The following is a 27,993-nucleotide window of genomic DNA, read 5'->3' on the forward strand; positions in this document are numbered from 1 at the left end:
AGTAAATTTAAGAGGACTGAAATAACACAGAGTATTTTTCTGGCCACAATAGAATAAAATTAGGAAATAATAACAGAATGAAATTTGGAAATTTTATAAATAGGAAGGAATTAAGAAACACACACCTAAATAACCAATATGTCAAAAAAGAAATTTGAAGGGAAATTAGAAAATACTTTGAAATTAATAAAAATGAAAACATAGTAAACCAAAACTTAGGGGATACAGTCAACCTTAGAGGAAATCTCAAGCTATAAGCATCTTTATTAATAAGAAAGAAATGTCTCAAATTAATAATTATTCTTTCATTTTGAGAAACTAAAAAAGAAGTACAAAATTCAAACAAGTGGAAAGATAGGAAATCACAAATATTTGAGCAGAAATCAATTAAACAGATACAGAAAAATAATAGAAAAACCAACCAAACCAAAGATTGGTTCATTGAAAAGATCAACCTTTAGCTATACTGACCAAAAAAATAAAAGAGAAGACTCAGATTATAAAATCAAGAATGAAAGAGGGAACATTACTACCAATCTTACAGAGGAAAAAAAAAAGGCGGGGGTGGGAGATTATAAGGCAGTACTCTGAAAAATTGCATATCAACAAAATAGACAACCTAGATGAAATGAATAAATTCCTAGAAAGACACAAACCAGTGAAACTAACCCAAGAAGAAAAAGAAAAACTGAATATACCTACAAGTAAAGACAGTAAATTAATCATCAGAAAACTTCTCACAAAGAAGCCCAGTCCCATATGGCTTCATTGGTGAATTCTACCCAACCTTTAAAGTGGAATTAATATAAATTCTTCCCAAAAAGAGAAGAAGAGGAAACACTTCCCAACTCAATGAGGTCAGTATTACACTGGTACCAAAACCAGACAAAGACATCAGAAGAAAGAAAACTACCGAATAATATCCCTTTTGAAATAGATGCAGAAATTTTCAGTTAAAATACTAGCAAACCAAATCCAGCAAAACACAAAAAGGATTATACACCATGATCAAGTGAGATTCATCCCAAGAATACAAGATTGGTTCAGCATACAAAGTCACCATATTAATACATAATACACCATATTGATGTAATACACCATATTAATAAAATTAAAGCCATAAACCACATGATCATCTCACTATATGAAGAGAAAGGATTTGTCAAAATCCTATATCCCTTCATAAGAAAGACACTCAACAAACTAGAAATAGAAAGGAACTTCCACAACTGGATAAAGAGTATTTACCAAAAAAATCTACAGCTAATATTTAATAGCAAAAGACTGAAAGCTATCTCCCTAAAATCAGAAGTAAGACAAGGGTCTCTGTTCTCATCACTTCTATTCAACATTGTCTTGAAGGTTCTAGCCAGGAAAATTAGACAAGAAAAAGAAACAGAATACAACATTCAGGTTGGAAGGGAAGGACTAAAATTATATCTATTCACAGATGACATGATATTGTATATAGAAAATCCTATAGAAGCCACAAAAGTACTATTAGAACTAATACTTGAGTTCAGCTAGGTTAGAGGATATAAAATCAATATGCAAAAACTAACTGTATTTCTCTACATTTGTAATGAACAATCCAACAATGAAATTAAGTAAATAATTCCATTTATGATAGCATCAAAAAGAATGAAATATTTAGGAATATATTTTACAAAAGAGGTGTAAGCCTTATACACTGAACACTAAAAAACACTGGTGTAAGAAATTAAAGAACACCTAAATAGACAGAAAGACATTTCGGTTTCATGGATTGGTCAGTTGATTTTCAAAATACTGCCAAAACAATAAAATGGGGACACAATTGTCTTTTCATACATGGTGCTATGTGTTTTTTTTTCTTTTTGATATGACACCAAAAGTGTGACAAAACAGATACATGTGACAAAATAGAAATAAATTAGACTTCAGCAAAAATTAAAAACCTTTTGTCCTCAAAACATACAATCAACAAAGTAAAAGACATTCCACAGAATAAGTGAAAATGTTTACAAATCATATATATGATAAGGTAGTTGTATCCAGAATATGTAAATAACTCACCACTCAGTAATAAAAAGACAACCCAATGTGGTGGGTTGAACTGTGTCCACCTAGAAGATGTTGAAGTACTAACCTCTGGTCCCTGACTTTATTTGTAAATAGGGTCTTTGCAGGTGTAATCAAATTAAGATGAGGTCATATTTGATTAAGGTGAGCCCTAAATCTAATAACTCGTGTCCTACAAAAAGGCCACGTTAAAGCCACACACATACATTCAAAGAGGGAGGGAAGGAGGGGTGGGGGGGAGAGAGAGAGAGAGAGAGAGAAGGGCCAAGTGATAAAAGAAGCAGAAATTGGAGTGATGCAGCTGCACGCCAAAGAACACCAAGGATTGAAGGCAATCACTAGAAGCAAGGAAAGAGGAAAGGAAGGATTCTTCCCCAGAGCCTTCAGATGGACCATGGTCCTGCCAACATTATGATTTTGGACTTCTACTCTCCAGAACTGTGAGAGAAAGAATACATTTCTGTTGTATTCAGTCAGCCAGTTAGTGGTAATTTGTTGTGGCAGCCCCAGGAAGCTAATACAGATTCTGACACTGGGAAGTGAGAATACTCTACCAAATACCTAAAAATGTGCAAGTGGCTTTGGAAGTGGGTAATAGGTAGAGGCTGGAAGAGTTTTGAAGTGCATTATAGAAAAGGCCTGATTGCCTTGAAGAAATGGTTGGTAGAAATATGGACATCAATGGTGATTCTGGTAAACGTTCAGAAAAAAGTGAGAAGGACTACAGCTTCCATTGTCTTAGAGAATATATATATCACCATGAACAGAAGGCTGATAGAAATATGAATGTTCAAGGTGATTCTGGTGAGATGTCAGTCAGAAAGGAGGAAGATGTTATTGGACACCGGAGGAAAGGCATTCCTTATAATAAAATGGCAGAGATCTTGGCAGAGTTGGGTTCTACTCTTGGGTAGAGGTAGAACTTGTTAGCAGTGAACTTGGGTATTTAGCTAAGGAGATTTCTAAGCAGCGTGGAAGGTCTGGCCTTGTTTCTTTCTTTTTTTTTTTTTTTTTGTGGTACGCAGGCCTCTCACTGTTGTGGCCTCTCCCATTGCGGAGCATAGGCTCCGGACGCGCAGGCTCAGCGGCCATGGCTCACGGGCCCAGCAGCTCCGCGGCATGTGGGATCTTCCCGGGCCGGGGCACAAACCCGTGTCCCCTGCATCGGCAGGCAGACTCTCAACCACTGCGCCACCAGGGAAGCCCCTGGCCTTGTTTCTCTTTGATGCTGATAGTAAAGTCATCTATGCAAAAAAAAAAAAATTTTATGTGATCTACAAAAAAGGTACTAGAGCTAATGAGTGTGTTTAGCAAACTTTCAGGGTACAAGATAATAAAAAATCAAGTATATTTTATATAATACAAATTTAAATGAATAAATCAATACCATTTATAATAGCATCAAAAACATGTAATACTTGGGGTAACTGACAATATATGAGTAAGACGTATACATGAAAATCTAAAAAAATACTGTTGAAAGAAGTTTTAAAAAACCAACATCCATTTGGAGATAAGACTCCATATTAACTTGTTGGTTCTCCCCTACTTGATCTTTAGATTCAGCAGACTTCCAATCAAAATCCCAGCAAATGGATTTTTGCAGAAATTGACAAGCTGATTCTAAATAAACATCTTTTGAAAATACTTCAGAACTAGAAGAGCCAAAACAACTTTTATAAAGAACAATGTTGGAGGACTTACTTTACCAGACTTCAAGATTTATTATAAAGCTAAGGCAATCATGTCTGTGTGGTATTGGCATAAAGATAAGTAAGTAGATCTGTGGAACAGAAAAGAGATACCAACAATAGACCCACATGTAAATAGTCAATTGATTTTTTACAGATTCACAGGCAATTCAGTGGGGAAAAGGTCATTTCACAAAAGATGCTGGAACAATTCAAGAGCCATATGTGGGAAAAAAAAAAAAGAACTTTGACCTATATCTTGTATCGTATATAAAAATTAACCTAAAATGGATCACAGACATAAAAGTAAAGCCTAAAACTATAACCCGTCCAGGAAATAGGAGACAATCCTTGTTATCTTGGTAAGGCAAAATTTTCTTAGATACAATACCAAAAGCACAATCCAAAGAAAAAACTTGATAAACTTGACTTCATCAAATTTAACATCTTCTCTACAAAAAAATATTGTTAAGGAAATGAAAAAGTAAGCCACAGACTAGAAAAAACATATGTAAATCACATATCTGAAGAAAAAAAAAACTTGTATCTAGAATACATGAAAAACTTTTCCAGCTCAATAATAAGAAAACAACTCAATAAATGAGCAAAATACCTGCATAGTCACTTTACCAAAGAAGATACACATACACAAATAAGAGGTTCAACATCACGAGTCACTAGGAAATGAAAATTTAAACCACAATGAGATACTACAACACACACATTAAAATGTCAAAAATTACAAAGACTGACCACACCAAGAGTTGGCGAGGATGTGGCTTTACTGGAATTCTTGTCCACTGCTGTTGGAAATGTAAAATAATTCAATACCTTGTAAAATAGTTTGGCAATATCTTAAGACATTACATATACAACTACCATATGACTCAATCCCAGCTCCACCACTTCCTAGTTGATCTTAGACGAGTAAGCAATTGGCCTATGTTTGCTATCATTATTACTAACAATAAAATATCCTGCCCTATTCCAGAAGCTCACCCAGGCTGTGGTACATAACCCAGTACAAAAGCTTATACATACAGGTGGGAAAAGGGAAGAAAGTCAGTAGTAGGAAGCATTACGATTGGAAGGGAGGACAATCATAGTTTGAAATAAATATTCCCTAAACTCTCTACTGCTGAGAGTGACAGCAATTGTAAAGCCCATACTTCTTTTTTTTAAAAATTTAAGGTCATGGTGTTTTGTTTTGTTCTGTTTTGTTTTGGCCGCACCACATGCAGCAAGTGGGATCTTAATTCACTGACCAGGGATTGAACCAGTGCCCTCTACAGTGGAAGTGCAGAGTCTTAATCACTGGACCGCCAGGGAATTCCCTGTAGAGCCCAAACTTTATAGCCATTCTATTCATCTCTGATTTCATACCATCTTAAACCATCTTCTTAGCCCAACAATATTTCCTCTTGTGTAAGGAGCCACTTCAGGGCTCACCCATAACAAAGCACAGCAGCGCAGAAACAACTCTCCTCAGTGTTATGTCACCCAGTCAAAAATGGCACTTTTGTGGGGTTATTTTGGTGCCAGACGGAATGGTCTAAAACTCTCAAGCTCACATGAAGGCTAAGCTGAAGTCTGATTTTATGAAGGAGAAGGAGAAGGGGTGGGGGAGGAGGGAGAGAAAGAAGAGGAGAGAAGAGGGGGACAGAGAAGAAGTAACTTCAAAATGTTCCATTAAGCTTAGTCTCTGGGAATTGACCATAAGGTGAAGGATATGTGATCCTTGAGGATTTGGAATGTTTTCTTGGTAAATCACTCTGTGAAAACATCCCCAAATTCCAAAAGAAGGGAAAGACTGAAACAAGAGAATATTCCACAATGCCAGATCTACTTTTTAGACTGCTGTCAAGGATGAGGCAAAATCTCATGGGACCTGTAAAATGTGGTTTATGTCAGAGTCCTATTTTTCTCTGCCTGTCTCAAGTGACTAAAGGTTAGAGACACAGAGGACATAGATAAAACAGGGCTTAAGTGATATAAAGGGGTAGGTGGATCTGAGGAGGGAGACTGGGGGAGGTGGATGACAGGAAAGAACTGCAACAAACTCAAGAATATTTGGGGAACATTCTATCCCCTGGTTTACAAACCACTTACCCAGCAACGAGGTAAGAGGCATGCTATACCTCTGTTTTCCCTGGAAGTATTGTCACCTAACAGATGTAGCCAAAAGCAGAAGCACATAGTTCATTCTAGACCATGATTAATTGATCACACTGTGTCTGATACATTGAAAGGAGTAGGAAAATAGAAGCAGGTAGAGTGGACCAGAAGCAATGAAAGGAATGTGGAAGCTTTAAGGGAGGTAGAATAAAAACTAAAGAAGGCAGACATTAGGACAAAGTAGCTGGTCGAATGGTATAATAGTTGGATAAAGGAAATTGGGATGACATTGAAGACTGAGTGTATAACACACTGACTATCACAAGTTTCAGAGAAGAAGATGGTTTTCTCCCAGTGGGGTAGGAACTTGTGAATTTAAACAAAAGCAGTCAGATAGTCTCATACCCCATAAGAGTAAGATGATAATTCTGTGGACTAAGGGAGAAGAAAACCATGACACATTTCAAGCATAAAGGAGAAGAAAGTATAAGTATAGTTAGCTTAAAAAAAAAAGCAAAATACCTCCTGAGCTGTAAGGTGTGTGGTCAGGGAAAATTACCATGTTTCCCAGAAATCCCTGATTCTCAGTAAAAACAATCAGTAATGAAATAGGCAGAGTGAAAGGAGAGCCTTGCTAGGCCAGTGTAAAAGGGCACCTACCTTATAATCTCCAGACCCCTGGGGCTCTCTCTCTCTATCTCTCCACACAAGCATCATTCTGCACTTAAACCACAAGGACTTGCTGATGGACCAGTTTCCCGTAAAAGCTGATCCTTTGTTTGCTTTAATTAAAAGATTTTTACTTAAGACTCATTTTATCACTCTCAAATCACTGAAAACATGATGAGGTCAAGAACAAAATAACTGAACAACATGTAACATTAACAGGGAAAAAACTGTTATCAAATCTATATTACCAAGTAGATCCTAGGAATCCCCTCTGCTAGGGAATATCCAAAAGGAAAGAAATAACTTGAATAAAGATACAGGAATCTTTCACATAAAACAGGGCTTAATGCCTAAGGCAATTAAAAGGCTCTACTTTCGTAAATATATTGATGATGATGATTAATTGGACATATTAAAATAAATCAACATCAACAAGAACTCCTTTGTTTAAGTAAACAGAGGACAGAAAATAGAGAAACGTTAGATTTGTCAAATTGGACAGAACATTCCAAAAGTACTGCTACAACATGTTTGTACTCTTTTCATGTTGGTGAAGTACACGTCACCATTCTTGCTTTTATGGAATGTAAGAATCTTTCAAAGTTCACATTTGCTTGTAAATGTTTCAAAAAAGGCTTTAACTAAATGAAAACTATTTAGAGTGAGAATGTGTTTCCAGTTTCAAGCTGTCAGGGGATGGGTTTACAATGACTCATAAAGTCACCATTCTGTTCTATATGGTTCCCTTGTATTCAGTACCTATTAATGCTGCAGCCTGCCAGCTTCCTAATGGCCACCACCAGCCTCCCAGCATTCCTAAATGTTATTTTAATTTTTTTTTTCAAATGACCATCTCACTTCCATCATTAGCGTAATGTTTTATTAAAGTGGCTCTTGGCAGCCAGGGCCCAATGGCTCTCTTCTCTTTTATAGACTATGGCTGGTTTTCAAGTCTTAGTACTTCCTAATGATCTGTGACCTGTGTCTTGACATCCACATATTCTGTCCACATTTTTAAATGACTATTTTAAGTTGGCCAGATTATCCTTTGAACTTGAGAAAATTATGTCTCAAGCATCAGCAGCTGAATCTCTTCCCTTTCTTCGTCATTCTGTGGGCTATTGTTTTTGTCAACTAAAATGTGCACACACACAGACACACCAAGCTAATGTATTTATTTTAACAAGGGATTTATTTTAGAGTATTAGTAAAGAGAGACAAAATGGCTTTGTGTGTGTGCTTGTGTGTAAGAAAGCTATAATACTGAAAAAAATCTAATATCCAATTTTATTTCACATATTTGACATTTTGTAATAGTTATCAGAACATCTTGGTAAGGTAGTTCTTTACAATTGATTAAGGGAGTGTTGAATTCTCAGTTTTTAAAAATTCAACAAATACTTATTTAGCACCTACTAAATGCCAGTCACTTTGTGTGATGCTGGTGATACAAATGAGCACAAGATAGATACAGACCCTGCGCTCCTAGTATAGGGAAGGAACTGGATAGAAAAACAGGCAATGATCACAGTGCCATGACCATCAGTACCACGATGGAGGAAGTGGGCATTGTGGGAGCAGAAAGGTGGGTGCCTGATCCAAACACAGATGGTCAGAGAAGGTTCTGTGGGAAAAGGACTGCCACCTAAAATGAAATCTCAAGAATGAATAGGACTTATCTGAAGGACGTTGGGTGGGGGGAGGAGGTAGTAAAGTACTTCTGGAATGAGGGATCCCAGGGACCTCCAGGGAATATAGCATTTTTAAGGATGTGGCCTAGAGTGGGGAAGGGTGGAAAGGCTAAGGGGAGAAAGGACAGGGGAAAGAGCAGTGAACAGTAAGACTGGGAGAAAAGCAGCAGCTGTATTGGGAGGAATTGGGAAGAACTACCAACGACACACTTGAAGCAATATCACTCTAATTACAGAGAAAGGGTTGAAAAGGCATAGGCCAGAAAGAGGGAGACCAATTAGGCAGAAGGTTTAGAAAGTCAGGTGATAAATAACAATGGCCTGGACTAGGGTAATGTAGCAGAGATATAAAGAAATACTAACAGCTCTTAGGAGATTCAGCAAATATCAATATGAAGTCTGATCTTTACAGAGTAAAAATGTCTCATCTCCACTGACATGGTTCTTTGGAGGACCATACGAAAGCAAAGCATGACAAGCATTACAAGAGAGTCACGACTGTCTCCTAGAGTTTGTTGAAATGGCATTTGGGCTGTTTTCTTGCATCTTTCCTTGGGATCTTGACTCTTCAACACAGCGCGAGAGACAGTAAAGCCTACCATGATGAGCTGGGTGGATACTGTACGACAGTTTTGCAATAGAAAGAGCTTATTGATTTTTTTTTAAATTTTATTTTATTTTATTTTATTTTTATTAGTTTCTGCTTTATAACAAAGTGAATCAGTCATACATATACATCTGCTCCCACATCCCTTCCCTCATGCATCTCCCTCCCTCCCACCCTCCCTATCCCACCCCTCCAGGCGGTCACAAAGCACCGAGCTGATCTCCCCGTGCTCTGCGGCTGCTTCCCACTAGCTATCTACCTTACGTTTGGTAGTGTATATATGTCCATGCCTCTCTTTCGCTTTGTCACAGCTTACCCTTCACCCTCCCCATATCCTCAAGTCCATTCTCAAGTAGGTCTGTGTCTTTATTCCCGTTTTACCCCTAGGTTCTTCATGACATTTTTTTTTTTTTAATTCCATATATATGTGTTAGCATACGGTATTTGTCTTTCTCTTTCTGACTTACTTCACTCTGCTATTTGTAATGAGGTGGATAGACCTAGAGTCTGTCATACAGAGCTTATTGATTTTGACAAATAAATAAAATGTCCTTTGTAATTTTGATTGCTAAACGAACAATGGGAGTTCAAGAGGGTCAACACGTGGCTATTTCCTCATATAAGTTTTAAAGAGAATGGGTTTCAGTTGCCTTGCTATGCGGGGAGGCCCATAAACATTTATTTCTCAGAAGCCAGAAAGGTACATTTAAAGCGAGAGAAAATTCCACCTTCAATGTTCCCTTTTCCCTAACATAAAACTCACTTCTATATTCCAAAAAGAAAACTTTCTCTTTTTTTTAAATTGATTTTTAGTATTACTGATTTATCATCTAAAGGTCATCATGAGAAAAGTCAGAGAGGTAAAAAGAGAATTGGTGAGGGGAAAAACCAGTAACACTGAGATAGTATTCTGAGAAATGAAGCACTTTGGTTGGGGGAGAAAAACACTCTTGCAATTGGCAGCCAAATGGATAAGTGGAAAGTCTCAAAAACATAAGGTATATCCCCTTCCTCGGGTGGTCTCCAAGTCCCTGCATCTGGAAACAGAGCCTGAGGAGACAACTCCATTCTGTGACCATATCCCTTCTTTTTTTGTTCTTGTTTTTGTTTGTTTGTTTGTTTAATTTATTAATTTATTTATTATTTTATTTTTGGCCACGTTGGGTCTTTGTTGCTGCGCGCGGGCTTTTCTCTGGTTGCGGCGAGCGGGGACTACTCTGTTGCGGTGCGCGGGCTTCTCATTGTGGTGGCTTCTCTTGTTGTGGAGCATGGGCTCAAGGCTCGCGGGCCTCAGGAGTTGTGGCATGCAGACTCAGTAGTTGTGGCTTGCAGGCTCTAGAGGGCAGGCTCAGTAGTTGTGGCACACGGGCTTAGTTGCTCCATGGCATGTGGGATCTTCCCAGACCAGGGCTCGAACCCGTGTTCCCTTCATTGACAGGTGGATTCTTAACCACTGAGCCACCAGGGAAGCCCCTGTAGATTTTTTTTTTAAAGGCCATGCATTGGTGGTTCTTTACCCTATCAGACCGAATGTCCTCTTTTTACAATAGTTTGTAAAGCACCTTAACTATCTCAAAATGAAGTTTGTAGATGCTATATCTTATCTACAAAGTTACCTTTTTAAATAATCAAAATCATGCCTGTCACATAGAAGAGAAATAGGGAAAAAAATTATAATAAACAATACAATACATATCCATAATTCTTCCACAATTCTACCAGAATTCTACAGAATTTCTTTTCATTCTTTTTTCTTTATTCTGTTCTGCAGCAGTGAATTCCACCATTCTGTCTTCCAGGTCACTTATCCGTTTTTCTGTCTCAGTTATTCTGCTATTGATTCCTTCTAGTGTATTTTTCATTTCAGTTATTGTATTGTTCATCTCTGTTTGTTTGTTCTTTAATTCTTCTAGGTCTTTGTTAAACATTTCTTGCATCTTCTCGATCTTTGCCTCCACTCTTTTTCCGAGGTCCTGGATCATCTTCACTATCATTATTCTGAATTCTTTTTCTGGAAGGTTGCCTATCTCCACTTCATTTAGTTGTTTTTCTGGGGTTTTATCTTGTTCCTTCATCTGGTACATAGCCCTCTGCCTTTTCACCTTATCTATCTCTCTGTGAATGTGGTTTTTGTTCCACAGGCTGCAGGATTGTAGTTCTTGTTCTGTTTCTCTTTTAATTATCTTTTATTAGAGTATAGTTGATTTACAACACTGTGTTAGTTTCATGTGTACAGCAAAGTGAATCAGTTATACATATATATCTATCCACTCTTTTTAAGATTCTTTTCCCATATAGGTCATTACAGAGTATTGAGTTGAGTTCCCTGTGCTATACAGTAGGTCCTTATTAGTTATCTATTATAGTAGTGTGTATATGTCAATCCCAATCTCCCAATTTATCCCTTCTTAATGCCACTGTAGCTGCTGAGAAGATGCGTATTGGTGCATTCGTTAATTCAACAAGTATTCATTAAATACCTCCTGAGAGCCAGGCACAGTCCCAGGCTACAGGAATGTGATATATGATGGAGGGCAAATCCCTACATCAGAAATTTTGCTTAATAATAATCAGTGACACATCCTCTTTTGGCTTTGGATGATGGCATATATTGAGAAAGTGATTAGATCAGATCTTGGTCTAATAACCTAACTAGTTATGACAAGAGTGAGGCTTTTCAAATGTACTTTATTCATTATAGATAACATTCATATCCCTTAAAAGTTCTGCAACTTATTCTAAGGAATAGATTTGCAATATTTACATAGTTGAAGCTGCTGTAGCAAATACATCAAAACGAACGATGTTGAGATGGGTCATGCTGATTAAGGCTGATGAGAATTCTTATTGGAAATTTCATTTCATATTTCTCATTCACTGAGTTATACCTGTCTTCCCAGGTCTATTGGGCATTAAAATCATCCTCTAGGAGTCTTTTTTTCCTCCAAAGTGGCTCAATCACAAGCTTGGAGAGACAGTAGGCTGCCTAATGCCAGCTCAATGTAGATCTACATAACGATGAATGTCACCAGGCTAAAAGCTGCTGTTTTAGCACAAGAGCACAAGTGGCAAATTCATTCTCCACTTTTATTTCAATTTACACTGACCTATGAGGAGACACGTCGAGACTTAGAAAGCCCCCAGGATCTTTATCTTGGGAACTTTTCAAAGTCAACCATGACATCCAGCTCTTTTTTCTTTTCTTTTGAAAGATTTGTTTCATCATGTGACTATGGAAAGCACTGGCAAAATGAAAACCAAATTAATTGTTGTAGGAACAGGGTGTGGGTTGGGGCATGAACTTCCTTAGGGTTAAGACCCTGTAGGGACACTCTTCAGAATAGGCCTAGTAGGTAAATATCAATTAATCTTAGAGGTGCTTCCCAAAAGGATTCCTGGGAATCACACGTTGTCATAAGCATGGGCCTTGGTGTGGCTCAGAATATATCCAACCACTATGGTAATCCAAGGAGCTTCTCTTTGAGATCAGATGGGCCCAGGTCCAAGGCATAGAGGTGTTGTGTACATCTTTTCAAACTTTCATCTTTTTTGTCAGCTGGACATTATTTAATAATACATTAGAAGACCAATCATTGTTCTTAAAATACAGCATCTCAAGTCAATCTCAAGTCAATCCGATTAGCTCTTTCTCATGTTCTGTACTTCAAAGCCCTTGTTGATGACCTCATAATAGTCCCATCAATAAATCTTATCGATAAAGCCATGCTCTGCATACTTGATTGACAGAAGAATAAGAAACTTGTTTTGCTATATCCTCCTCTTATTTTGTGGACCATATCTTTTCTTGCATTTAGAGATAATTGATTTTTAAAATCTAGAAATTACCTGTATTCCTCAAATATAAGTTCTACATGCAATAAAAAGTCTTCCTGAAGTCCATCAACTCTTAGTGAGGTCTCAGTTTCTAACTGATAGGGCATGTAACTGTCTGTGCCACTTCTCTGGCTCTTAGCCTGTGGTATTTTAAACTAGCATTTTCTTTTTTATACATGAGTTTTGTTTCTACAATTAAATTGCCAGCTTCTTGAGGGCAGGCAGTACCTACATCTTGATTTCCTTTGCATCTTCTGCTCACAGTACAGTTTAATCACAGGGAGATAACTATTTGCTGGTAGCAAAAATTGTAAAGTTTTGCATCTGTGTTGTTCTAGGACTAGGTCAAGAGAAGGGAGTAAAGAGAGATGGTAAGGAAAGGAAAAAATTATAATATGCCATGAATTCCATTTGCTTTATTCTTCCCTATTTCTGCTGGGCCCTGCAGGAGTCCTGTCTCTGTCAAAATCAGGAGGACACATTTTAAGTGTTCAAGTAGACACACTATTTTTTTTTCTTGTGTGATATTGTGATTTTTTTTGAATTTAATTTATTTTTTTATACAGCAGGTTCTTATTAGTCATCAATTTTATACATATTAGTGTATACATGTCAATCCCAATCTCCCAATTCATCCCACCACCCCACCCCACCCGCCACTTTCCCCCCTTGGTGTCCATACGTTTGTTCTCTACATCTGTAGACATACTATTTTTATAGGCACTAGAATATAAACTCCATGAGGGCTGGGGTCTTCTCCATTTATTCCTTGTTGTGTCCACAATGCCTAGAACAGCGCCTGGCACACAGTAGGCCCTTAATGAATATTCGTTGAATAAATACAAAAGACTGAAATAAGACTCTTTCATTGAACCCCCAAAGAATCACTCAATGCAATACTTAACATCATAGAATAGCTGAGCATGTAGAGGTTTTAAAGATAATCTAGTCTTATTTCCTTAAATTACAAAGGCAGAAACTGAGGCAACGGAGGAAGGAGACTAGATTTCCTAACTCTTAGTTCAGGTCACTGATTTAGTTTCCCTTTTACATAAATGCTAACGGACTAAAGAGACAGGTTTCTAATATCATCTTCTTCCAGTGGGAGCTACAATTGCCTGTGAAGACGTGTGCCAGTATAGGTACAATGAGGTACTAGGCACGAGGAAAAAGGAAAGAAGAAAAGCGAGGAGGTTATTTTGGAGACAGAATTCAAACTTCCCATTAGGTAATATGAATCGGTGATCTTTTATTGTTCTTTTATTGTTTTCAATTAGAGGTGTTTTGATCTACTGTATTATTTTCCTCTTTGACAACAGCAAGGTGGAAAAGACTGGTGTCAAGTAGTTGATTTCATTTGTGAACAGAGTGGGTGCTTTCCCTGAAGGCGAACATGATCAGGCTGTTTACTCTTGGCTGTTTTGCTTCTTGTTATCTTGCTCAAAAAGAGACAATAAAAGCTATAGATAGATAGGCACCAAATGGTTTCCTCTACAATGAGGGGTATGTTCAGAAACCACTACACTCTAGACTTGGAATAACTATTGGAATTACTCTCTAGAACGGGGTAACTTTCAAATCCCATCAAGGTGGAAAGGTAGGCAGAACAAAATAATCTAGATTCATAACAAGCCTAAAGTAAAACTGACTTAGAAAAAAAATGGTGGTCTTCTTGGGTTTTCAGAAAGTGTCCATCTTACATTTGAAAGCTAATTTTTTCCCCCGCCACCCCCCCCCAAAACAAGACACCTTCATATTTGAACCACTGGTTTGGGAAAGAGAATCAAAAGGTGATAATGTATCTGCTTTAATCTCTACTCTCCAAGGTTACCATAGAGAGTTCAACTATTGGACCATGATGTTAATCAGTATCACAGAGCTTGGTCCAAGAGCAAACTAAAATGGCAAATCTTCAGACCAGGCTTCGGACCTTGCATTAGTCCTACCAGGAGAAAAATCCCTGTGAAGTCTAGACTGAGCCATGGGCTGATTAGTCCCCATTACCTCTGAGCGAAAGAATCCTTTCTAACTTTCACTATTATGATCAGTGCATTCATTGTATTGATTGTTTGTCATTGGTATTACTCTTTTATACTCGTAGCATCACTTACAGTTTACAGCACACTTCATATACATCTCATCCCATCGGTGAAAACAGAACAGGAATCATTATCCAATTTTCCAGACGAAGAAAGTGAGGCTATGCATTCACATCGCATACCCAGCTCACATGGTTGGTAAACAGATGACTTCTAATCTGGAAATCTTTTCTCTACCCTTCACTGTCCCCAAGTACCATGGTTGATTCTGTAGGCTGATACCCTGTGATGGACCAATCCATTGCCAGATCGTGTCTAAAACCACAAAGGGTGGTTTAGTGAAAAGACACTGAGTCTAAGTTCTGACTTTGCAATTTTCTCTCTGTTGCCTCAGACAAATCACTCAATTCCTGCTTCCCCATTTGTGAAATGAGAGATTTCCACCAGCGGTGGTTCCCTAACCTGACTGTGTATCAGAATCATCTCAAGGACTTTTGTAAAATGTAGATTCCTGGGTTCCATGTTAGCCTCTTGAATTTGCGGCTGAGACTTAGAAATCCATATATTCAAATGTTTTCAAAGGCTTCTCATGAAGCCAGTTGGGTGGCTGAAAATCACTAGGATCCCTTTAGCCTGAACAGTCTGTTATTGTGGGTTTATTACCCATTAGGTAGGTCTAGTTTGTAAGGGCCATCAGTCACAGACGAGGGAGCAATTCACCATCCTGGGAAGTGGATGGAGTCAGGAAGGAACTTTTAAGCTAAAGTTAAAGAAGAGGGTTTTGTCGTATACACAAGCAGGGAAGGGAGAAACACCTCATGGCAAGCTGGGGGAAAATTAAGGAGTACAGTTTGACTAAAGCATGCACTTTATCCAAGAAAATGACTGGAGTGAGAACAGAAAAGGACACTGATACATGTAAGATTACAATTTTACGAGTTTTAGGTCAAATCAGAAGGTCCTTTGTGCACATCTTTATCAGCTATCTTCTTCACTATGTCCATCTCTAAATGAAAAACAACAATAAAATTTTAAAAGTCACCACCATTAACCATAAAAACAGCAACACATCATGTCTGGTTCAGCCTGTGGACAAAAAAGTTGGAAACCTAGTCTAAGACAATGGCAGGATTTTTTTTTTTTAATAACACTGAATACAATCTTTAGAACAACAGACAACTTTCCTTGGCAAAACTCCAAAAAAAGGAAGAAAAGAACAAAGAAAAAGGCTGACAGTTACATCCACCTGACTCTGATTTATGGTTCTGGAGATAGTCTCAATTCCTGCCTTGAAAGATGAACCTACTGTTTCCTTATAGTGGCTCAGGGGCAAAAATGATAAATTTATCTCCATTTGGATATATCCATTTAGATAATCTCCATGCTAAATCTCAGTGTGTTAAGTTCATGGGTGGGAAGAAGGAAGAAGAAGTTTGGTGTCACATTACCTCACCAGGTATGACTAGGAAGCCCTCAGTGGCTCCCCTCAGTGACTAGTCTCGGTGGAAAAAACATGTTTACCTGTTCCTCATCCCCTCCCCTACTCTGCTTTTATTTTTTTCTTTTAAATACATAAACTCTTTCATTCCACCAATGTGAGCTTCCTGAGGTGTTTGTTATCTACTCATTTACTGCTGAATATCCAGTGTCTAGAACAGTTGTATGGGATAGATTCAAGAAGTATTTGTTGAATGAATCAATTTGAGTCACAACTTGGAGCACTTCTCACCATGGTAGGGAGAGCTCTGTTGGTTTACAGAACTAGCTTTTCAGGTCAGGCTGTGGACATTCTGCAACCAAAATTTATTCCTTGGTAGTGTGGTATCTAAAACTTAGGTGGCAAATATTTACAAAGAAGTCAGTTAAAATCTTGAGACGCACTTTCTTAGGTGGATTTGCAAACCTTAATCTTATCTCCAAATAGGCTCTCCCAAGGGTGGGAGTTCTAAGAATTGTGGGTAACTGAATCACTCTGGTATGATATCCCAGTTAAAGAAACTCCACTTTTTCAGCCTAGTACCTTTCTTTAGACAAAATGCAAGCTCTATTGTTACAGAAGGCATTGTCTTCTGAATCAATTTGCAAACAAGCACAAAGGTATTTTGGCTTTACGCAGGTTGTATAATTTATTCAGTTATGAAAAGTGAATTGTAAACTATTTTACAAATGTTAATTATTATAATTATCTACTCCCCAACTGATTCATCTTTCTCTTCTGTTTATTTCTTCTGACAGAACTGGATTCTGCCACCTATTAACTTGGTCACCTTGGTGAGTTATCTGTTCTGTCTCAAGTTTTCATGTGTAAAAATGGAAATGATAATGATGATCCCCACCTGATAGGGCTGCTGTGAGGATGAAGTGACATAATTCATGCAAAGCTTCTAGAACGTCTTTCGAATTATAAGAACATAGAGTTAATTTATTGTTATTCATCACACCACCAGCGACCCCCTGCCACTTTCCACCCTTGGTGTCCATACGTTTGTTCTCTACATCTGTGTCTCTATTTCTGCCCTGCAAACCGGCTCATCTATTTGTTGTTAAAATAGGAGGGTGGACCCAATTCATGTCTAGAATACAATTTCATCCAGGGAACCATCAAGAGCTAAGGTCATAATAGAAAAGAGAGTGTGATCTTCACTGTTTTCAGGTCTTCAGAACAGTATCTGGTGTTAAGAGTCAAGTGATTTTAAGGCATCCCCGCTGCTCTTCTATTGATTGGTGTTATAGTCTCTTTTACTTTACAGAAAAAATATGTCAAGAAGCACCTAAGAATGTTTGGAGATTTCATTGATCTTTCACTGGCTTTTCGACCCAGTAGGTGGCAAATAGCTATATGCTAAATGTAAAGGAGCAATGATACGTTCTCAACGATTAAAAGTCTTCAAAATCTACGTTCCTTCAAGAATCAGGAAAAAACAGGAATAATCTCCTCCGTGTGGAAACACCCTCAGGTGGTATGAAATGGAGCTATGTTTTATTTAAACTTCATTGGAGCTTTTATCCTAATGCTGGGGTATTGCTTTTAGGGTAAAATTTGGTGCCTACCACAGTGCCTGTCACAGGGTAGGCATTTAATGCAGAAATGAAAGTGCCGCTGCTATAGGGAACAGAGGCTGTTTCATCCTGAGAGCCAGCTTCATGAGCAAGAGTCCTGTACACATTTAAAGGGCTCTGTGCTTACTTTAATGCTCTCTCTCCATCTCGAAATTCTTAGTAATTTTTGAATAAGGGGCCTGGCATTTTCATTTTGCCCTGGGCACCTTTATTAAGCTGCCCTGTCATTCTTCTTTCTCCCTTATCTCTCCATGTCATCAATCGACCTCCTAAATATCTCTCAAATCAGCACAATTCTTTGCGTTTTCATCGTTGCTGCCTTCATTCAAGCCACAAGGGACCCTCATCCGGATTGGTATGAGACCCACTAGTTGTCCAATACAATTTCCAGAATCTACTCGTTTTAAAACATAAATCTGATTCTATCACTTGAATGATTAAGTTATTAGTTCAGCAAATATTTAATGCTTGTTCTAGGTATCATGCCAGGCACTAGAAGAGCAATGGTGATCAAAATCAGACGCAACTAGAGGTAACTTCAAGAGAGGATTAGTACTGATTTCTTTCAGAAAGAATGGCTTGATATTAGCCACGATGAACTAAAATGCATTTCTCTCTGATTACATCACTTTGATAAATCCATTGGTTTAGAGACTAGGTGGAATTGGGGAGGAGGGAAGAAGAGAAATAAACATTTAAAAAAGATTTCACTCGAAGACTATACTAAGAAGCCAAGTCCCTTTGTGGCTTTTCTATATCACAGTGGGTAACTACAAATTCCTACTACGGAAAAAAATTCCAGGTCAAAACCATTTTGCTCTATGACTGTAGATCTAACTGATGAGTTGATGACTTGCTTTAGTGTTGCAAACCCAAAGCTTATTCCTGAAGGAAAAAATCTGGATAATCTTATAGACATCCCCAAGGGCCACATGGGGCACATCTGTGCAGAGGCAAAATGGTCTTCTATTTAGATAAAAGTACTGTAACCATTTACATTCCTCTAATTTCACCCAGCCTCCAAAGCATTTAGCTCCATTTCTCACCCACAGAAAATGTCGGTCCTGGTTGGAAAGCAGAATCTCAGTATATTTGTTATGCATTGCTTATCAGAAGCTTGGGTAAATGCAGAAGAAAGGACACAGGGGAAAACTGCCAAAGTTAGAAAGTGTCCCTCTATTTCTTGAAACTCTATCCTTGGGTGAAGTTGGACCACTAGACTACTGAACACATCGTGTATACTAGGCAAGTCCTTACAGAACTGCTTTAATTCAATTTTGCTTTAATGTTATGCCCTTGGCTTTTGTTCAAGGTTTATACTAGAAATCATCACATGAAATTCACTTCTGCATTTACTGTAAACGTGTGGTTGAGGGCATTGTCCATTATATCACTCAATATGAGCTGTTAAGTCCCATATGAGAAAACACATTCAAAATTAATTTTAGGAAATAAAATGGGCTCCTTGTTAAATTGATATTCCAATTCCTTTCCAATAATGAAAGATGAATTAATCAGGATTTTTTTCTATTTTAAGTGTCAGAGCCCTACTCAGACTTACTCATCAAAGAAGGGAATTTGCTCACTCTCATTGATGGGAATGACTCTTGGGTCATGGACAGAATCTAAGAGCTGCAGCCACCAGGCTTCAGGGCTCAGGGACAGGAGCCAGGACTCAGGACACAGGACTGGCTCTCTCTCCACTGGCCCATCTTCTCTGCTTCATTTTATTTCTTCCTGTTAGAGACAGGCCTGTTCCTCGGGGCAGGGAAGATGGCCAATAGCTTATCCTGATTCATATTTTTCCAACTTAGTATCTTAGTATCTAAACTTTCCCCCCACCAAAGTCTGTGTATCAACCCCTGGGAAGATTCTCATTGATGCCAACTCTCTGAGATGGCCTGATTCCCACTTCTGGATAATCACAGTGTCAAGAGGATGGGGTACCGTGCAGAAGGGTAGGTGATGCGGCATGCTGATTGACAGCCCCAGACAGAGGGTGGAGAAGAACCCCCATAGTTACCACCAAAAGGAAAGAGGAAGCTGTTAAGAGAAGAAAAGCATAAGAAAAAATGCAGGGCAGACAAAAGACAACAGCCAGAGCCGTCCATGAAAAGAGCTAGGACATACAGTTTGTTTTCCTTTTTGCTCTGAGTACTAGGAAACTTGCAGGCAAATATGAAGCCCAAACCAACAATTATACTGACCTTTCAGCTTAGATCAGTTTTACCTCTGATTTTCTATTTTATTTTATAGCTTTATTCTGTTTTTACAAGCCTTTAAATGTCTTTTTGAAAAGAAATGACAAATAATTTCAACAAACCATTGTGATTATCTCATACAACAGTATTTTGTGTTAGTTTGCTGACTCTTAAGATGCAAATGTGAAAGCAGAAGTACCTTATTCTTAAAAATATAGCTAAGAATAAGGCTCATAGTAGGGTAGCATGTCTGTTAAAAAGGGAAGGAAAAGAATTCCCTGGCAGTGCAGTGGTTAGGACACAGTGCTTTCACTGCCAGAGCCCAGGTTCAATCCCTGGTTGGGGAACTAAGATCCTTCAAGCCATGCAGGCAGCCAGAAAAAAAAAAAAAAAAGGAAAGAGAAGAATAAGTAAAGCCTTGTCCTTAAAGACTGACTGGATGACTGTTGCATCCCTAGGCCACGAAGGTACTTGGGGTGGAGGCTTCCTTACAATGAAAGGAGAAGCTGTTCCTTGAAAGAGTGTAAGGTGATTCATAAAAGAAGATGACAAAAATGTAAGAAGAAAATAATCTATAAGGTCTACAGTAAAGAGCTTTTTTTTTTGCGGTACGCGGGCCTCTCACTGTTGTGGCCTCTCCCGTTGCGGAGCACAGGCTCCGGACGCGCAGGCTCAGCGGCCATGGCTCACGGGCCCAGCCGCTCCGCGGCATGTGGGATCCTCCCAGACTGGGGCACGAACCTGTGTCCCCTGCATCGGCAGGCGGACTCTCAACCACTGCACCACCAGGGAAGCCCAAGAGCATTTTTTTTAATGAAGTGCAACTGCAGAATTGCCTGAGGAGTTTTAGAAGAATTTCCAGAAGTTCAGAGGCAGTGGATGGAGTCACCTGCCCCTGACCCTGGAGGTCTTTCCTTCCCAGGGGACACCCACCACCACTGCCCCCAATCCTAGGGTTTTCCCTTCCAAACTCTGGCCCACACAGGGGCAAAATCTTCTCTCCTGATCACAGCTGAAACAGACTTGAATTTCCAGGAAACTTTAATAATAACTAAGCGTAACAAAGAATGCTATTATCGAATATTGAACTCACTAAAGTTTTGCAAGGACACATGTTTGGCATGCTATCATTGAAAAAATGACCCAGGCCCAGAGACATCTGTCCTTCCTTACAGCCTTCCTCCTAACTCCAAGCTTTTCTCTTGAATTTTCTTCTCACCATAGGGGACTATCTGTCTGGAAATTCTGGGGGCATTCCTACACCTAAGTCAAACCACTCATTCCAACCCTGCCTCACACCCAGGGTTCTGCTGTTGAGCTCCTGGGTTCAGTCTCACTGAGGGACTCGGGGTGCTTATTCCTTTCAGAAGATGCTCCGTTTTCCACTCTCCCGATCTTACAGAGACCCAGCCTCGTGGCTTACTAGCTTTGCCTTACAGCCTAAGATAAAATAAAACCTCAGCCATAGGATACACATCATTCTTATCCCCCAAGAACTCTATCCATTCTCTCAGTAAGGTTATTTTTCTTATTAGGATGGTGAAATTAGAGGAAACATGCCAAGTGTAAAGAAGGCCCTCTGGGTGGGATAGTGGGAAGCAGAGGTGGGGCGTCACTCATTTGTTCGGCTTTATTTTGTTTTCGAAGAGACTCCACGATCACGTATACGCTCTTCCTCCAAGCAACAGCGGGAACTAAACTGTCCCCATTTTCCTTGCATTTTAAAACCTAAAGAGTGAGTGGGACACGGACAGGTTCTCGAGAAGAATGGTGTTTCTGCAACTCTTGGGTCGTCTGACAATCAAGTCTCCCCTCCTCTCTCTAAGGCGTCACGGTGATGCTCTAGTCATTATGTGACGTGGTTAATATAGAATAACACTGGGTTGTGGGAAGTTGAAAGCAAGCAAGCTGGAGTATTTGAGAGCAACAGCTCAGATCACGTTATCATGGCTTTTTTTTTTTTTTTTTTTTTAATGTTCTTTACTATTGGCCCCTGGAAAGTGACAGTACATCTAATAGGCAGTTGGGAAACACAGTATTTCTTACTGCTTCCAATGAAGTGAGCCTGTTCTATCACACAAAAGGTTTATATTCAACTTGTTATCTGTAAAATGAGAGGTTCAGACTGGTTGATTTCCACCTTCTTCCTTTTAGGCTCTTGCTTTATTTCACTTAAACAATGCATGCTTATTTTAGCAACAATAAGAGAACTTTAAAGTGAGGAAAAAGTGCTGCCCATGATCTCACAATATCAAACATATTTCTCCTAGAAAGTTTTTTGTTATTCTCCACATGCAGTTACATGTTTGATGTCATATAATTGATTTCGTTATATATTCTTTATCTTATAAGCATTTTCCATGCTTTTCTATCTTAAATATTATAATTTTTGTGTTGCATCGCATCCCATTAAATTAGCATAGATTGAATTACTTAATGTTCTCTCAATGTCAGACATTTGGCACTCATTTCTCTCTATTATACTTTGGGCATACAACTTAAAAAAATACAGTTTTTGAGTTATTTCCTTTAGATACATTTCTAAGAGCTGGGTCACTAGATAGATGGATGTGCATGTTTTATGGCTCTTAAATCATATTGCCTAATTGCTCTTCAGATGGGATGAACAAATGTATGGTGTCAAAATCAAGAGGTGTAAACTCCGGTTTCACCACGTCTTTGTCACATAGGTATATTTTAATACTTTTGTTCTTTTGATGAATATATGGCCTTTCACAAATGATCAGCTGCCTAGCAAAGATGATTCTGATTTTTGTTTTGTTTTTCTTTGCCGTCTCCCCCTCCTTCGCCCTTCTCCCCACTTGCCTTGAATCAAATCATAGTTCTCACCCTAACATCTGTGCTACCCTGACATGTACCCCTGAGGGCTTATCACGGCTTGTCACCTACTCACAGAGATTAATTTCTCCTTCAGATGTTTGTCCTTCAGCTTCCTTTTTGCAAAAAGAAAGCCTCAGGATGTAGTGGTCTGCCTCCCCTGAAACTGATCCAACACAGAGACCTGCTGTCACTTGCTTCCCCCCTCCTCTTTACACTTGTGGTTCCAGGGGATGGGTTTTTCTATGCTTATGGTCCCTGCAGACACCTGACCTTTCCCAGTAGGAACAATGGAAATGACACCAGGATTTGAGTGACTGAAGCTTCAGTTCTGGTGGCAGGTAATCCTCACAGCCTCCTGTCTTAGGACGAAGTGAAAGTAGGAAGAATTTGCATTTTCCCCAAATTCAAATGTAGGTGATGGTGGAGAACTGTGAGCTCTATTTTACCTACATTCAAGTTTTGAAAACTTTTTAGACTGTTTATTTTGTCCACACTCTCCATCAACTCTCCTTCTCCCAGCCCCACACATGACCTGGCATAGGACTTTGGAAAAGGTTACACATACCAAATAGCATAGCTGGAGCTGGGCAGCAAACTATTTACGTAAAATTTGGAAATTGACATGGTGATGGTACCTAATCCATCGGTGAGCCAGAGGAGGAAGGGTAGAGAATGTTTCATACACAGTAGGCAGGCAGCAGAACCCAGGTTAAAGGTACAGTCAGGGGCATCATATTTTTGGTAAACAGTATCTCTCGTTTATCGGTATATTGTGTTCAGCGGTAAGTAAAAGAGACTCAAAACAGAGACTTAAACAAATCATGGTTTTAATTTTTCTACCAGAGTGAGAAGTCTGGAGGCAGTCTGGGGTTGGTATGGCGGCTCCACAATGAACTCTAAGACCAAGTCCTGCTAATATGCTGCTTCAATCTTCTTAACTTGAAGAAGTCAAATTAAAAGCTGTATCTTTAAAGTTGCTTCATGGTTCCAGCATGGCCTAGGATCCTGATCCAGGTGAGTAGAGGAGAATGGGAGGAAGATGAAGGATAATCTTCACATCAATATACTCAGTTTTCCTTCTTCAGGAATCCCCAAAGTTTCTCCCAACTCTCACTTATTTGTCTTTGGCTAGGAACCTAGTCCCTTGACCATCCCGATCTGCAGCAGACGTTGAGAAATGTCATGTTTTTAACCTGAGTATGATGTTGCCCCCATAAAACCAAGGTTTGGTTTGCAAGAAAGCAGTGGGGAATAGATAATGGGTACACAAATATCAGTCTCTATCAAAATTGGTGATATGATTTATTGAGCCCTTCTTTTAAAAAATCATCCTACTAGGGTAAGAATTCCTTATTGTGTAAAGCTCAATCCAAAGATCACCTAATCATAGAATGCTGGTGGGAGGAACCTCGAGAAGGTCATGTGTCCCAGTGCAGGAAGCCCCCTTATGGCATCTCTGCCTGATGTTCATCCAAACTTTGCTGGAACAATTCCAACACAAGGAATCTCACTAGTCCACAAAGCACCCCCTTTCCTTGTTGGCAGTGTTAATTATTTAAGACAATAATAGTAATGAAAGCATGTAATAACACACTGATGATAGTTGCTTCTATTGAACCATAATATATGTAGCACACCTATGGGTCCTGGATCTTCCTTTTCTCAATCCTTTTCGTAGAAGAGCCATTCAAATTACTGAAGTCGAGTGTCATGCTCTCAGCTCTGCAGAATATTATTCGTTCTTGTAACACTTCATTTGCTACCAACATGGCTTGGATACATTACGTGACACTTATTCTTTTTGCCATTTTCAAATGCGTACCATTATTTGCACAGAATACATGTTTTAAACCTGTGTGTATTCTTCTCCAAATTTGTTCTAAAAATATTTTTGCCAGGTCTTTGGTTTCCCCTCCTAGTCACTCCTTGATTTTCAAGCTCACTTAAAAAAAGAAGAAAAAACCCCCCAAAAACAAGAGCATACTAACCTCAACAAAAACTCTTAAAAATATTTCCACTCACCAGAGTGAGGTGATGCTTTTATCTGTTGCCATTTGCCAAGCCATGTCCTTTTTTCCTTCTTTCCTCTGAACCAAAACTTTTCAGTCTCCCTCATCTTTCACTTCATTTTGCCTCTTGATCTTCACTCTTGGTGTCTGTCCCCTACACCTGTCATTTGTCCCCTGCTTTGGGGTCAGAGCCCCTCAGTTCTGTTTAGGTGAGTCCTCGTAATCTTTACTTCTTCCTTAAGTTTTAAAAGAAGTAAAACTTCGTCATAGTTCCATTCTGATATGTTACAAGGATAAGCTTTTTTTTATGTCAGAAAACCACTTCTGGGTGGGAATCTAAAATTTCATCTGACAAAGAAATTAGGGGGAATGGATTTTACCAGCGTTACTGTATCAGCATTGGTTAAACAGAAAGTTATTTTGAAATTTGAAAATATGGCAGGGACTTCCCTGGCAGTCCAGTGGTTAAGACTCCGTGTTCCCATAGCAGGGGGCACGGGTTTGATCCCTGGTCGGGGAACTAAGACCCCGCATGCCGCATGGAGTGGCAAAAAAAAAGAAAAGGAAGGAAGGAAGGGAGGGAGGGAGGAAGGGAAAGAAAGAAAGAAAGGAAGGAAGAAAGAGAGAGAGAGAGAGAGAGAGGGAGGGAGGAAGGAAGGAAGGGAAAGAAAGAAAGAAAGAAAGAAAGAAAGAAAGAAAGAAAGAAAGAAAGAAAGAAAGAAAGAAAGAAAGAAAGAAAGAAAGAAAAAGAAAGAAAGGAAGGAAGAAAGAAAAAGAAAGAAAGGGGGCTTCCCTGGTGGCGCAGTGGTTGAGAGTCTGCCTGCTGATGCAGGGGACACGGGTTCGTGCCCCGGTCCAGGAAGATCCCACATGCCGTGGCCACAACAGTGAGAGGCCCACGTACTGCAAAAAAAAAAAAAAAAAAAAAGAAAGAAAGGAAGAGAGAAAGAAAATATGGCAGGCAACCTGTGGCTTAAATAAATCACATCTCATGTCATCTTCCTTCCAAAAAGGACAGATGTGGGCACTTTCTCAAGATACCCTCAAGGCCCCTGGTTGTGCAAGAGAGAGTGGAGACCTAGAGAATATAGCAGTTCAGCAACCCAGCCACTTGATCAGGTTCCAGGAGAGAACATCCCTCTTCTAAATACTTACTCTCAGCAATCAGTATCACAGTGACTTTCTAAAGTAGGATTGTTCTTTATAAAGGTTGGCAAAAGCACAGGAAGAGGCTGAGAGAAATGCCAGGGGGCAAACATGGCAAAAAACAGGAGACCTGGAGTGCTGGCGAGATGCTTTCTTTCTCATCCAGGTTCTTCCCCGACCCCTCACCTCACAGTCAATGACTGAGGAGGAGAAGCAGCCCCACAGCAAGGGGAAGAGAGAACACAGCTCCTCAGATAGAAAAACAAAAGCCTGAAAAATAAGCAGTGAAGAGGGCACAGCCTCACATCCATGGAAACTCAAAGTTCGCTTTTTAAGGACAAAAGCCTTGATCCATTTCTTCCTGGGAACCCTGCCAGTCTTTCAAAATAGTAAATGACATGATAGAGTAACACACGGAAAAAGCAGCATAGGAGATTTCACTATGGATTGTCTGCATGTCTGCATATGTGTCTCACAAACATGCATGTTACAAGTGTATACAAAAGAGAATGAGATACATAAGAATCCTAACAGGAATCTCTGAGGGCCATGTTAAGGGGTGATTTTAATGATCTCTATCATACCTTTCTATACCTTTCCATCTTTCTATAGTTTCCAAATTTTCTAAAGTAAGCTCATGTCATATACACACATACACATATACATACACACACACACACAATGGAATATTACTCAGTCATAAAAAATGAAATAATACCATTTGCAGCAACATGCATGGACCTAGAGATTATCATAGTAAGTGAAGTAAGTCAGACAGTGAAAGACAAATATCATGTGCTATTGCTTAAATGTGGGATCTAAAAAAAAAGATACAAATGAACTTATTTACAAAACAGAAATAAACCCACAGACATAGAAAACAAACCTATGGTTACCAAAGGGGATAGCAGGGTGGGGAGGGATAAACCAGGAGTTTGGGATTAACATATACACACTACTATATATAAAACGGATAACCAACAAGGACCTACTGTATAGCCCAGGAAACTCTACTAAATATTCTGTAATAACCTATAAGGGAAAAGACTCTGGAAAATAAAAAATATTTATATATATATATATGAATCACTGTGCTGTACACCTGGAACTTACACAACATTGTAAATCAACTATATTCCAATATAAAAATAAAGTAAGTTCATGTTATTTTTATAGTTAAAATTACTATTTGACAAGGTAGGAGCGGGGGGTGAATGAAACCTATAATACACAAGGAAAAAAAACTTGATTTACCATCTATTGAGCCAGGAAGAATGAGAGAAAGAAGAAATCAAGAAAGACAAAGCTGACAACTCTTTTAGAATAGGGTGGCATCTTCTAGTTCATCCACTTAACCCCCTACATTAATTAGTAGGTGAAGAAATGAATAGAGATACTTTTAATGGAGAGGAAATTAACTTCAGTCTTTCTCTTCCCTACTCAGAAGTTGTTACTGTTCACCTGAGAAAATGACTGTGAACTAACCTAATTAAAATAAGCTTTTCCATTTTTTTTCCATTGGAAGTTGTGTTTTTTTTAAATGACTCATAGGCCTGTAGCTGTATTCTGACATTCTAGTCCATTTAATAATAGTCAAATGCATAAAGTTCTGAAAAATAAGAGTTTTGAGGAGTAGCTGACCTCATCTGATGTTAAAAATATATATAAAATATAGTGACCAAAACAGTGTGGTATGAGCTTATGAGTAGAAAGACAGAAAAATGAAATCAAACGGAGAGTCGTCTTGTAAAAGCCCTACCTGTGAAAAAGAATGTAAGTATATGATAAACGTGCCATGGCATATCAGTGAGGAAAAATTAATCATTTAATAAATGTTGTTGAAGTAATTAAGTAGCCTTCCACACCAGGGGTAAGCAAACTATAGTTTGTTGGCCAAATCCTGCCAGCTTCTTGTTATATACAGGCTTTATTGGAATTCAGCTATGCCCATATGTTTACGAGTTATCTGTGGCTACTTTTTCACGGCAGAGTTGAGTAGCTACCCAAGACCATGTTGTTTACTATTTAG

The 27,993-nt window shown here is 38.8% G+C and overlaps 1 protein-coding gene across 1 annotated transcript in view; it reads right to left on the reverse strand.

The window, feature by feature from the left end:
- NRG1 (neuregulin 1) overlaps positions 1-27,993 on the reverse strand; it is a gene marked incomplete at both ends in the record, with an annotated part of 1,029,698 nt that overhangs the window by 337,771 nt on the left and 663,934 nt on the right. The window lies entirely within an intron of this gene.

Source organism: Hyperoodon ampullatus, assembly GCF_949752795.1.
Source record: "Hyperoodon ampullatus genome assembly, chromosome: 20".
Classification (NCBI taxonomy): domain Eukaryota; kingdom Metazoa; phylum Chordata; class Mammalia; order Artiodactyla; family Ziphiidae; genus Hyperoodon; species Hyperoodon ampullatus.